Here is a 12,796-nt window from a genome sequence, read left to right as displayed (position 1 = left end):
GGTCTTTTGTATTGTTGTCGTGGTGGTGTTTGTGTCTTGTTTTTATTTATTTATTTTTTTAATACATCCTTTTTGGATATGAAGGTTTTTGACTGTGCACCACTCAGTTTTATTTAATTTCACCCATTTCCAGAGCAAGAGCTGTACCTATTCAGGACTCTGCTGAGATACAGGACTTGAAGGTCCTAACAGGCTTTTTCGTTTGACAACCATGAATGGATTAACATCTAAATTTGCTGACAGAGAGCTCAATACAAAGTTAATTTTGCAATCTGGGTACCTCATATCGTTCCAGGACAGTGACAAGTTCAGTGGCAAGTTCAAGTGATGCTCTAACCTCTCTAAACTGGGGAATCCAAACTGAGCTATGTACCAATGCAACATTAAGACTGCACCTGGACTTGGCAAAGGCTATTGGCATGGATTTGCAAGCAAACCTGTTGCACCAAAGGCACAAGGATGGCAGCTGTACTGCGTGTAGTCAAAAGAAAGAGAGGTATGCATGCAGGAGAGAGTCCAGATGCCTCATTTTACTGTTAAGACCACTACCAGTGGTGATATCCCAAATCCTTTGGCTATAGGCACCGCATGAGAGTGGTCTGTGGCCTTTTTGTTGGGCAAGTGAAAGTCTTTGTCTGTATCTGATCCTTTATGTGCTCCCAGAGGCTGTGCCAGGGAGCTGGGTCTCAGTGTTTGAGAGCCACGTACATACAGGATTCCTCGTTCGGTGTCACACACCTGGGCACAGGTTTTCCTTTAGCAGAGAGCTGTGCTGCATCTCTGAGGAGCTCCGTTTCAGGAATCATGTGTCACGCATACGGTCGGTATGGAAGGCTGAGTCACTGATCAAACAGGGCAGAGTTCAGGTTGCTCTGATGTATCTTAGCTCCGTATTTCCTGGTTCTCAGAGGTCTGTGACTTGCCGACATACTGGAAGGAAACAAGACTGGACAATCAGAAACTCTGAATCTTTTCCTCAGTTGCCTGTTGAGATTTCTTTCTATTTTATTTTATTTTATTTTATTTTATTTTTAACAGAGGGAAAAAAAGTCTGAATTTTGGCTGGCTGTTGGAAGAAATTCCAGCACCCACACATATGTGCAGCTGGGATGCTATCATAGTTAGACACTGATATCCTCCCCTTTCGTCCTAGATCTCCAAATCCTTTTGAAAGGAAATAAATGCCATTATTCTTCTCTTACAGGTAAAGAAACAGAGAACAAAGGAAGCAAAGTGATGTGCTTAGTGCTGCTTATCAGGAAATAAGCAAGTTTCCTGAAGCAAGACATTTCCTGATGTGGAAAATATGGAATAAAATAAACCACAAGAAGATCTTTGCTATTTTTCACTACATGATGTCACTCAATTCATGACAAGTACGAATGTAAATGCGTGTCCCCGCTCTGAGTTGTATGCCAGGACAGACCCTACATCCCTATAAGATTTGCCCTTGAATCAGCCAGGCTTTCCAGCCTTTCCTCAGCCCACACAGTCTCCCTTCCCCACCCAACCAGTCCCTACCTGGCAGTACCCAACCTGATTTTCAGATGAATATATTTGCATTTGTTTACTCCTTCATTTCCTGGTCTACTGAGTTTAAATTTGCATCTCTCTAGGTCTGCCTAGATATTGGCACATATAACAGGCTCACACTCTTCTCCTGAATCAGAGGTGGGTTACTCAGATCCCAGAACACATCTCAGAGGGACAGATGGGACTGAACTATCGCTGTCACCAAACCTGCTTTTCCAACATTAGTTTCACACCCTTCCAACTAGTTCCTCCCTGTGATCCTTTCTCTTCTCACTACAGCTGTGGCTCTGCCTGCCCTCTTGCTCCTCCATCCCAAACTCCCCTCAGCAAGCTTCTTTGTACAGCACTTTTCATTCTGTTTTCGTAAACAGTTTTTGAACCTTCTTACTGTTTTCTTGTCCTCACATTGCATTTCTCCAAAGCAGAATGGAAACAAACCCCAAATCCTGGCAGAAGCGAGTCTGGCAACCTGTCTGCAGCCTTTTTTTGGATTTCAACCGGGCTTAGGTCAGATTCAACAGTGACACTGCTTCACAACCCATGTGAATATGAGCTGGCTGGAAGTCTTCTTGGCCACCTTGTTCAGCCAACAGCAGTGCAATCTATTTAGTCAGGGAGAATTGGGTACATGCCTATGCAGGCAGCTAAGCACTTTTTTTTTGCTGATCTGAAGGGTGGTAGGTGCCAGTGGGATGCATGTCAGGAGCGTGATTGGTCTGGGATGTGGCTTGTTATCCTGGCCTGTGCAATTGCTAGAACCTGTCAATGAGAAAAAATGCCAGGGGGGGAGAAGTCAAGGGGTTGTACCCTAAGAACTCTTTGTTTAGATAACCTTGGCACTTGTAGGAAGCTTACTGAATTTCAGGGTCAGTTACACACATTTTTTGTAGACCCTTGGAGGAGTCAGTCTTTGGATGCGTTTATTTGTACAGTCTTCGACATTCTACCTGTGCTCCGACTCAATCATCAACCATGTAATTACCCTTCATGCAGCACTGACCCAGACATTTGTGTGGGCAGACAGTGGCATGACACCAGGACACCAGTGAAAAATACATGAGACATAGCACAGGTCAATTCAGTGAAGAAATAATTGAAATTGAAATTATTGTGCCTCTAAAAGCAGAGGCTGAGAATATTCTAAAAGACTCGATTTATGTCCTATTTACAATGTTACAAAATGTGTAGAGTCTACAGATTATGAGCATGGATTGTATAACAGAGAAAACAATCCCTAAAATCTACCCAAAATAAGGATGATGGCTCTTGACACATGCCAGTTTCTAAGCAGAACTTCTGTTATTGAAGTGGGAGGGAACCCAAAGAATGAAGTGCTGTATTTGAAACAAATGTACACAAACCTAGAGAGGATACAAATAAACATCAAAAAAAAAAGTGTAATCTATGAGGAAGATGGTGATTACCCAGAAGTTATGAAAACTGACAATATATGGGGCGAGATGGTTTGTAATACCACGTATCAAAAGTTGAAAGAACTGTCTGGTCCAAAAATAGTTTCCCAGTTTAATTAAATTACTAAATATGTGAAAGGGCAATTGCACTCCTACAGCAAATCCTGGCTAGGCTCATTGTCTCAATCATTTCAAAATCAACTTTGTGCCTTTGATATATGAATTACCGTTTTCTTTTTTTTTAACCATCATACAGGGCTTGAACCACCAGGTGTCTCGTTGTGGTACAAGAGTAAACTGTAATATTTCTTAACTGTGGGAAGAGTTCAGGGACGTCAGGTACATTTTTTTATCATCAGCACATTAAGAAGCTTTACATTACAGCATTTTGGCTTTTTCTTGGATTTGAATACTGGCAATGTCTCAGGTTCAAAGGTTTGTGTTTTAAATGAGATTTAAGGTACGTAGACTGTAACATTGCCAATAATATCTTGAACTGGGTGTGTTTTATTGGGTGATTCATAAAGAAAGTTAGACAAAGTATGCACAGTGGTATTGGAATGTGGGTGGGATCAAAGTAACATTTTAGTGGAATATTTTTGTCAAGCACAGCATACGGGAAATCTTCTTTCTGAATAAAGATTGATTGATCCCCTGAGAATATCAGTATATTTCCAACGATCATTTATTCCAGTGAACCCCAATGAAAACATCAAAGTCACAAAGTAAAATAAGAAAGTCACATCGTTCACCCTCAGATATTCCATTGGCAATGAGACTTGTCGAGAGCGAAGGACAGGAAAATGAATAAAATGAATAAAAATAACATTGATTTAAAGGGACACTGTCTGCAGTTCCAACACAGAAGAAATTTCTATCTGTTCTCTAACAGGGTGGGTGCAAGTTTTTTATTTAAATAAAATTTTGCTATTAATTGAGCATACATAAGCCTGCTGAGCTGGATTTGTTGTGATTGCACATTTGCATGCACATACCTCATGCTCTCTGCACTCTTCCTGTTCACATCTCTTTCCAGGCAGCACTTTGAAAACCACAGTGTTGATTTTGTTTCTGAGACTAAGGAGTCACTCATACTGAGCACAAGGAGCCCTAACACAGAGAAACTAAGTCCTGCTTGGAGGGTTTCTTACCAGTACAAGTGATAAACGTTTTCTAAGTTTAATTATTCAAAAACAAGCTGCTATATTTATTTATTTATTTATTTTAAATCTGCTTAGTTATATTATCTTTCATTTCTCTCCTTCTTGATAGAGAATTTTGTCCCCTTTCTTATACTGCTTGCTCAGTAGCAGGAACAGAGCATCCCTGCCTTTTCCACTTTGATGCGCTCCAAGGGCAAAATCATCTCTGAAGGGTGGTTGTGCTCTCCCACAGCACTGTAGAGCTGAGGGACATAGTGGTCCCACAAACAGAGCTCCTTCCCTCTGGTGCACACCCAGAGGATGGCAATGCACATGCTATATACCATGTGGTATATACGTGCTGTATGTCAAGGAGGTGGAGGAGATAGGTGTTCTCATTGCTAACTGCACCAGTGCCATTTTTCAATGCCTTGGTACAGCTCGGTGGCTAAATGATGTTATTACTGTGGTCCTAACTGCTTCATGGGCAAAATCCATGCATTTGTGAGGTAGGACAGTTTACTGGAATAAAAGGAAAATGAGTGAAAGGACAGTTGTAGATACCCTGTTTCATGAGGAAGAGTGTTACAGAGAAGAGATATCTTGCAGAGACCATATTCTCACAAAACAGGGATGGAATGGGACACAGTCAACTCTCTGCTATCAGGGGCTAAAAAAAAGACAAGCCCTAATGCTAATGCTGGAAAAGATTCAGTGTAGGAAACAGTGCAGGTACAATGTGTTCAGAGAGCTTTCTGCCTTTCACTTGGGAAGGCAGTCTGCTGTTTTTCAAGACCTCTGTATAAGGAATTAATATTTCACAGATGCTGTCTAGTTCTCAAAATTTCCTATCAACTGTGCTTTTTTTTTTTTTTTTTTTTTATGGGCACAAATGCTTTTAACCCATAGGCTAATGGACCAGCTCTAAATAATATATTACGTCCTCTCACTCAAATGTACTTTGAGATTTAAATGAGATTAAATATATAGGGAAGATTTTGGTTTGTGACTCAACTCAGTGACAAGTGGACAAAATCGAAGGCTGTGCTAGCTGTGGTGTCCTCCACCTGGACAGTAAAAGCTGATCTTTACAGTCCTCAGAATTGTTGAGGAACAAAACCTCAGGATATTTGGAACTTGAGGGTAAATGAAAAGCTCTTTCTCTTACCAAGCTCTACTTTATATGCATTACTTCTGATAGCTTCTGGTAAGCAGACACAAAAGCAGGCACTGTACAGTGTGCCAGTGCGAGTTAGAGGAGAGGCAGTGAAAATTTGGCTTATCTTGAAAAAAACCAAGCTGTTAGACTTAGTTAGTTTCTTTAATCCAGAGATAAAGTTTTCATAAAGATAGAGCAGGGAGTAGCACATGTACTTTAAGATAGGCCTTAGGTGTTCTTATCCTCAAAAATATCAGCATCCTTTTTTCTTACACATTTAGCTCCTTAGGTCCCACTGACACGTCACGTGCACATCAAGCATATTTTACTTCTTCCCTTGGGCTAGCTAAAGAAACCAGCCAGCCCTCCCTTTGTGCTTCCTTCTCAGGGTCACCAGGTCAAGAAACGGGTGTCCCCTCGGAGGGACACTTAGGTCCTCGCTCCCATGTTGGAATAAATACGTTTTTATTAACTTGTTGTTTCTATGGGATAACACACACGTTTCGACACAAGTCTTTGCATCCACACAGCGTAGTTCCTGCAGGACAAAGACATCTGTGAGTTCAATATCCCCCCATCCTCTGCGCAAATCAAGTGGGACCCAGGTCCCTCAATCCTCGGTGATTCCCACAGGCCTGGTTTCCTTTCTTTGCAGGCTGCTGTTTGTTCTGTAGCCACAAGCAAGCGCTGCGCCCTAGGTCACCCAGATGCCCAAGAGGGAGGAGAAGAGCGCCCTGGGGCTGTGGCCAAGCCAAGGGGGATTTTCCCACCCAGGTGCACTGCCTCAGAAGTTCAGTGCACGGCATCAGCTCGAAAAAAGCCTGAATCGTTCACAGACTAAGCTTCTCTCTTGCAGTGGCTGCAGGAGCACTGGGGCCAGGGGCTGGCTTCCACACTCTCGTGCGATCTGCAGGACTCGCCGAAGGAACTGGGCTTCAGCAGGGCTCTCTCGAACTCACACCTCCACCAAGAAAAGGATTTTTTATTTTTTTTTTTAATTTGTCCTAACAAATTTGTCCTAACACCAAAATGAGGCTTTTGGCTCTTTTCTGGGTTTTCACTGAGTGATTCTTTGGCTCCCTTATAGCGCCAGATTTAACTATTTTTTAATAAATTTTATTACCTTTCTGAGATCTTTAGAAAGATTCTGGCTGTGGAAGCTTCTCTCTAAAGCTGTCCTTCATGTATATCTCCAATTTGCTGACTCTGTTACTGCAGGTAACTCATGTCAGTCCTATTTAAACTATACCTTCACAGCTGAGCTTTCCACTTACTGCTCTGTTATGCTTATTCCCCTCAGTTCTTACCCATTTTCTAGCAGTGAGGGTGATATGTTATTTCCTGATCCAGCTGCTACCTGGTGAAGGTTTGTCTGTGTACCCTTAAAAGACAGGATAGAATTCCACCTTTGCTTGGAATTTAACTACTCTAAATAATAACATTTACAGCCTCCTAGCGCACTGCCAGATCTTTGGACCTGAAGCATCCATCACAGTTCAATCACCTTTAAAATATGCTGCAACGTGTACGTTTTCAATTTCTGCTCTTCAAAATAGTCTGGGCTATGAATTATGTCAGGGTAATCAGCATCTCTTGGTGCACTCAGGGGCCTGACAATTTATTGCTTATTTGAAGAGATAAATATATCATTGCTCTTCATTAGTAAAGATAAAGATGTTGATCAAATAGTGAATTCTTTTCCACCTTGTAGAGCATTTTCTTAGTAAACATTAAAAAAAAAAACTACACAAAAAAACATATATTTTCAAGTCTGAACAAACTGAGATTATATGTGTTGGGGGCAAATTCTGAAGTCCATAACCAGGCAGCATTACCACTGATGTACACGGAAATTGAAACAAGTATTAAACTTTTTAGGACTTGTCCTAAAAAGAAAAACATGGACGTCATAACAACAGTAATTATAACTTGTGTCAGCATAGCAAAAACTGCAAGTTTCATTAGGGGTTAATTTGTCCTCATAAAGGACCTAGAACCCAACAGGGATTTGGAATTTACATCAAATATCCTCCCCATTTTGGGACTGTTTAGATCGGTGGTGGGAGGAGAAGTCACACCCCCAAACTCAGACTGAAACTCAAACACACCAATATTTTATTCATAGCAGAAACAAAGAAACAAACAAAATGTTAGGAACTCTATCGTTCATGCTGCAAGAGATCTTTTGGGAGTGATGAGATAGTTGTATTGCAGCAATATTGTGATCAGATTTCTTTTCTCCCTCTGAGATTTCTCTCTCAGATTGCTTTCCTATTTACTAGGTACAGGTAGTACTGTTAAACAACTAAGTCAAGTTTAGTCAATAAGATAAGTCTCCTCAGTCACCACCTCACTTACAACTGAATTTTAATTTCTCCTTTTCAGTCACCTCATGATAGTTTTTAACAAATGTTCAGTTGCACTGATGCAGATAAAAAGATAGGAGAGATCCCAGCCTGGCTGCAGACATCCGAGTCCACACCTAAACTACTGTAAGGCCAGGATGGATAGGGGCAATTTCATATGAAACAAATTATTGAGACCTGTTTGGAAGATCCCTGGTTCGGGTCTCCTGCAAACAAAGGAAACGCCTATCAGCATGCATTTGTTGCCTGGGGATTTCATGGGAAAAATCAACGCCAAGCTCAAATCTTTGTCTGGCAGTACATGCGCACACACATGCACTGAGTGTGCTTTATACAAACCTGGTGCCTACTTGGCAGGACAAATTTCTGACTGCATAAGAGCCCTGTTATCTCTGCTTGGCAATATGCACAATAGGAGCCTGCTTACTTGACAGTAAAACATTGGCCTTAATATAGTACCCTTTTCATACTTTACAAGGCTAAGCTCAATTAAAAGGAGAATTGTGGATGGCTTCCTTTCATTTGGTAGTAAACACAGGCTCCTTCTCCCCATACAAAGCTAATGGTGGTGAACGGGGTGAAGTTAGCCACTAGATACTATCCTGTTCTGTATAAGAATATTATACTGCAGAATATACCGCTAGAAGGAGACAGCATTACTATTCAGTAAATCCAGCTGCAATTCATCGTGAGACCCTTGCTGGGCTGTCCTTGCTGCTGGAAGGCAACAAGGTATTGCCATCCTTGCAAGGATGCGTTTTGGAAGGCTTTGTGCTAGAAGAAGAGCTCTCTCCCTCAGGTAATCATTCCAGTCAGACAACACCTCGTTGGAGAAGGTTTCAAACCGTGCTCAAAACAAGCAGCCCGAGGAGAGGAGAGGAGAGGAGAGGAGAGGAGAGGAGAGGAGAGGAGAGGAGAGGAGAGGAGAGGAGAGGAGAGGAGAGGAGAGGAGAGGAGAGGAGAGGAGAGGAGAGGAGAGGAGAGGATCTGCAAAGTGAACCACGTTGCATCAGCTGTGGGACACCACCGAACTGCTGCCTTGGATGCCCACAGATCACGAGACCCCTGTTCTGAGCTGTGCATTGGTACGTGAAATCACAACAACCTTTGCTGTTTACATTGCAAATACATGCATGCTCAGACAGATTTTTTATGGAATGCAACATGAGAAAGGGCTCGTCCAACATTACTGGCTCATATAAATGTTTTTATAGGGTTCATAAGGAAAAAAGAGACTGATAGTAATATATGGAGCTTCCATCAGTAATTGAGAGCATGAATTCAGCCTGTAGAAGCACAGGCTGAAGCAGCTGGATGGCATTTGCTGGACTAAATGAAATACTTCGGTGCTTTCAATCTCAGTGGAAAGGGCTCTAACTTGATTCATTTGTGATACCTCAGGCCTGATGTCCAGACCTAAACAATTGATACTGACTGGCAAATCATTAGAAATATAGACAATCTACTGTGTCACTGGGTCTTGACTTCTGCAATTTCAGGTCATCCCAGAAATTTCTTCTTGCATAATTTTCTTTTTTCATGTGTTTTCAGTTGTCGCTCTGACAGCTACTATCAGAAAAATTTTCCAAAGCCTTGAAAAGCCCTACTCCTAACTTCCAGTCTAAACATGTCTAAGGCCAATTTGCATCTATTTTTCAGCTGAGCTAATATTTTTCTTTAGCTAGTTCTTATCCTTTCTTGGTGCTAATTTGCTTATCTGTGGCATTCTCATATTGCACCTCAGCTTCTGTTTTTCAGGTCTTTTTGATTTTCCTGATAAAACAGTCTGAGTGGAGAAATGCAGTACTCTCATCAGGTTGGGGCTGTGACACAGGAGTTGCAGAGGAATGAGAAAACTTGAACGAGTTTTCACTAGCATTCTCCTATGATAGCAGATTGCCTTGGGGATTGACAGCAAACGAGCAGGGTAAATTTGTCCCTCTTTACAAGTATACATTTATATTGCCAAAAATCTTTCCCTTTAGGGAAAATGCTTCAGGAACATTTCCTAAATGCTTTAGGAACAGCACATCTGTTTCAAAGTCCATCAAGAAGCATGCCAGTAAGCTTTATGCAAACAATCCCCGGTTCTTTCAGAGCAATTGGCAGTGAAACTGCAAGTAGCATCTTGCAGCGGTTTACTCCCTTCTAACCTTTCCCAGCAGATTTTCTCTTCGGGAGGGAGTGACCGGACCGTATAAATGCCACAAATGAGAGATGTTAAAACATGAAGCAGCTCCTCAGTACACTGAAGTAACAGGCAGCTGCGGATTCTCCTGGAGTCAGCATTGGAGTCAGTGGGCTGTGAAGGGCCTATTTTACTTTTTTTTTGCCTGTGAAATAAAGTGGAATAACCCCACCAAAGTAAAAGAAATTGCAGTGGCTTAAGATGTGTGTGACTGAAATCGGCCATTCCTTCCTTCTGCCAGGCCATTCCTCTTCTGCATTTTTCACATCTGAGGAGTCTGGTGATGCCTGACCAGGGCAACCTTTTTCTGACCTTCCTGTCAATGAAGGAAACAAGCAAACAGAAAGCAGCATCTTCCAGAAGTGTGGCCGTTTCGTAACCACAGGACTGTGCACAGGACGCAGGCTCTGAGCTGGAAGCCTCTCCTCCTGCTCTGAGAACTGCCCGCTCGGCGGCAGCTGCTTTCCTTGGAAGAGGTTTTGGCAGTTCCCCGGGCAGGCGCCGGCGTGATGTCTGCCTGCCATGGCTGCATTGCACATCCAGGAGCAGCAGACAGGCCCCCCACAGCAGCGTGGGGTTAAGTCGCCACTGCTCCGTGCAGCCCCCAGCCTGGTTAAGTCACCAGCCAAGAGGAGGGAGAAAGCAGGGGCAGGCAGGCAGATGCCTTCGTGCGCCTGGGAGCCTTGCCAGCACCTCACGAGCATCCAGTTTCCAAACAACGCAGGCTAGAAAAATACCATTACACCACTTTTTTTTTTTTTTTTTTTTTTTTTTTGTGACAGCCCAAGACAGAGTGCTGATAAACACCTCATCCCAGGTTTTGCAGCCAGGCAATGCTGGAGGCAGCAGGATAACCACGTTTTTCTGATTCTTGCTCTTGTGCACCTCACCAGACAGCTTTCTTGCTTCCTTTCCTCGATGGGTCTATTCGTGTGAAACCAGTGATGTTACTCTGAGAAAATCAGGCTGAGTGACCGGATAGTCCCGCTTGAGCCGTCTAAGGGAAAAAAGAAAGAAAAAAAAAAAAAAAAGCAAGACACAAAACACCACAAAATGAAGGATGAATCAATCCTACCTTCCCACAGCAACCAGCACTACCTTGGATTTCCAGCTAGAGACAGGCCTGAACAAACTTTCCAGCTATCACACTCGGAAACACCTTGAGCCTGATCACATCTTGCTGGCTTAAGCCCAGATCTGAGGAGCTAAATCTCACACTAAGGGTGAGATCAGTGCAATTCGGTGAGATCTAATTTGAGATCAGTGCAATTGCAGGGTTATAAAATTAGAAGAAGGTGAAGGATGGTCTGGCTCCTCCACTTTCTGGAAAGAGAAGCAAGTGATTTCTGAGGAGAGAACGGGTTACTTGGAACTCTGAGGGAAGGCTACTGAAAACCAATGCTGCCTGACTGTATTTCCCCAAAACTAGATACAGTTGGGTAGAAAGAAGTGAGGCAAATCATTGTTTCAAAACTTCTAATTATGACTTGAAAAAGATGGTATCAAAGAAAAAAATAAAAAACAAACCTTTAGGATGCAAAAGCTTGTTTTCGTTTCCTTTTAACCAGACATTTGAAAACACTGAAACATGACCAATTCCTCAAAAATGTTTTCCTGACCACAGCTTCTTGCATGCAGACAAACACAAGGATTATGCCAGTTCCTGGAAGAAAAGACGTCATTAGCTTTTTTTAATGCGTGAGCACATGTCTGTTTGTGTTGTTATTTTTCTCTCTTCTTATCTCCATAGTTTTGGGGGACTTCTTTTTCTTCCTGGTTCTGAGCTTCTTTGAATACAATGGGTTAGTTTTTTTCCTCTGGTTACTCTCTTTTTTTTTTTTGGTCTCCTTTTTTTCTTGTGTGCAAGTTAAATTGCCCTTCCTTAATTCTGTCTCTCCTGCTGTTTCGGCCTGAACAGCTAACTCTAGGTCAACTTTGTGCCGCTGTTTTAAACACTTGGCTTGTTTATAAGTAGCTGGTTGGTTATTTGCTATCACCTGAGGTCCGTGCTTTAGCCTTTCTAGCAATGGCTCCTCTTTCACCACTGAGTATTTCAGAAGACGTTTCCACAGATGAGAAGAAACGTGGCAATGGGACTTACTTTCCCAGGTGGATTTCTCTGGGGCTGATTTGCGTTACATCAGGGCTTACAGGGCTTTGAAGGCAGTAGGATGCATCACCATCCTGAAAATGGACGGGCTTAAGCAAGTGCTCTCCCAAACTGGAACTTTATTTACCGTACTCCAGTGCATGTCTGCATTGAGAGGCTTTGGAAAGCTATGGTGCCTCAATGAAAGCTGCAAAGTCAGTGCCGCACAGGACAGTTCATTAAGCTGCTCGATGTATCGTCTCGTTACCATTGCATCGCTGTAGCTGAATCCAAGTGCACCTATGGACAAGCTGTGGGTGTGACACCGAACAGCTTTGAACACAGTGCTCTGCTTGTCAGCCTCTTCCTGCAGAATTTAGATAGCAACTGGGATATATGAGAGACACAGAAATGTTCGAAGATGTGACCAAAAAATGGATTTGTGCAACAGATGATCCTGAACCATAACACTGCCTGGGATTCTCAGGGGAAAGGGCTGACCGAAGGTCATAGGGGCAATGTTTAACCTGGGCTTAAAATTGATAAAAAGGGTGGTGTAAAGCCCTAAAACTCCACGCCTCCCGCCAATTTGTAAAGTTAATTACTGGCTGAAATGTTGAGCTGGTTTGAATGAGTTGTGCTATCAGTAAAAAACTGAAAATTTTCTATGTTAGCGAGCGTATTTTGTTTATTGAAAGACCCTACAGTATAAGGCAGTCTTGTAGAAGACTGAGTAGGCAGAATACTAGCATAATCCTGTAAGGGCTGCCTGAAAACTTGCTGTTTTCTTCCTCTTTGATAAATTCACCTTTAAAAATAATAATAATAATAAAAAGATGAATCACAAGCACCTCTCTGTTGGGCCTCTCCTCTGGTCTCTCTTCTGACACCCCCTCCTGACCAGCTC

This window comes from Cygnus atratus, chromosome 2 (genome assembly GCF_013377495.2).
Source record: "Cygnus atratus isolate AKBS03 ecotype Queensland, Australia chromosome 2, CAtr_DNAZoo_HiC_assembly, whole genome shotgun sequence".
NCBI classification, from domain to species: domain Eukaryota; kingdom Metazoa; phylum Chordata; class Aves; order Anseriformes; family Anatidae; genus Cygnus; species Cygnus atratus.
This window is presented reverse-complemented; position numbering follows the sequence as displayed.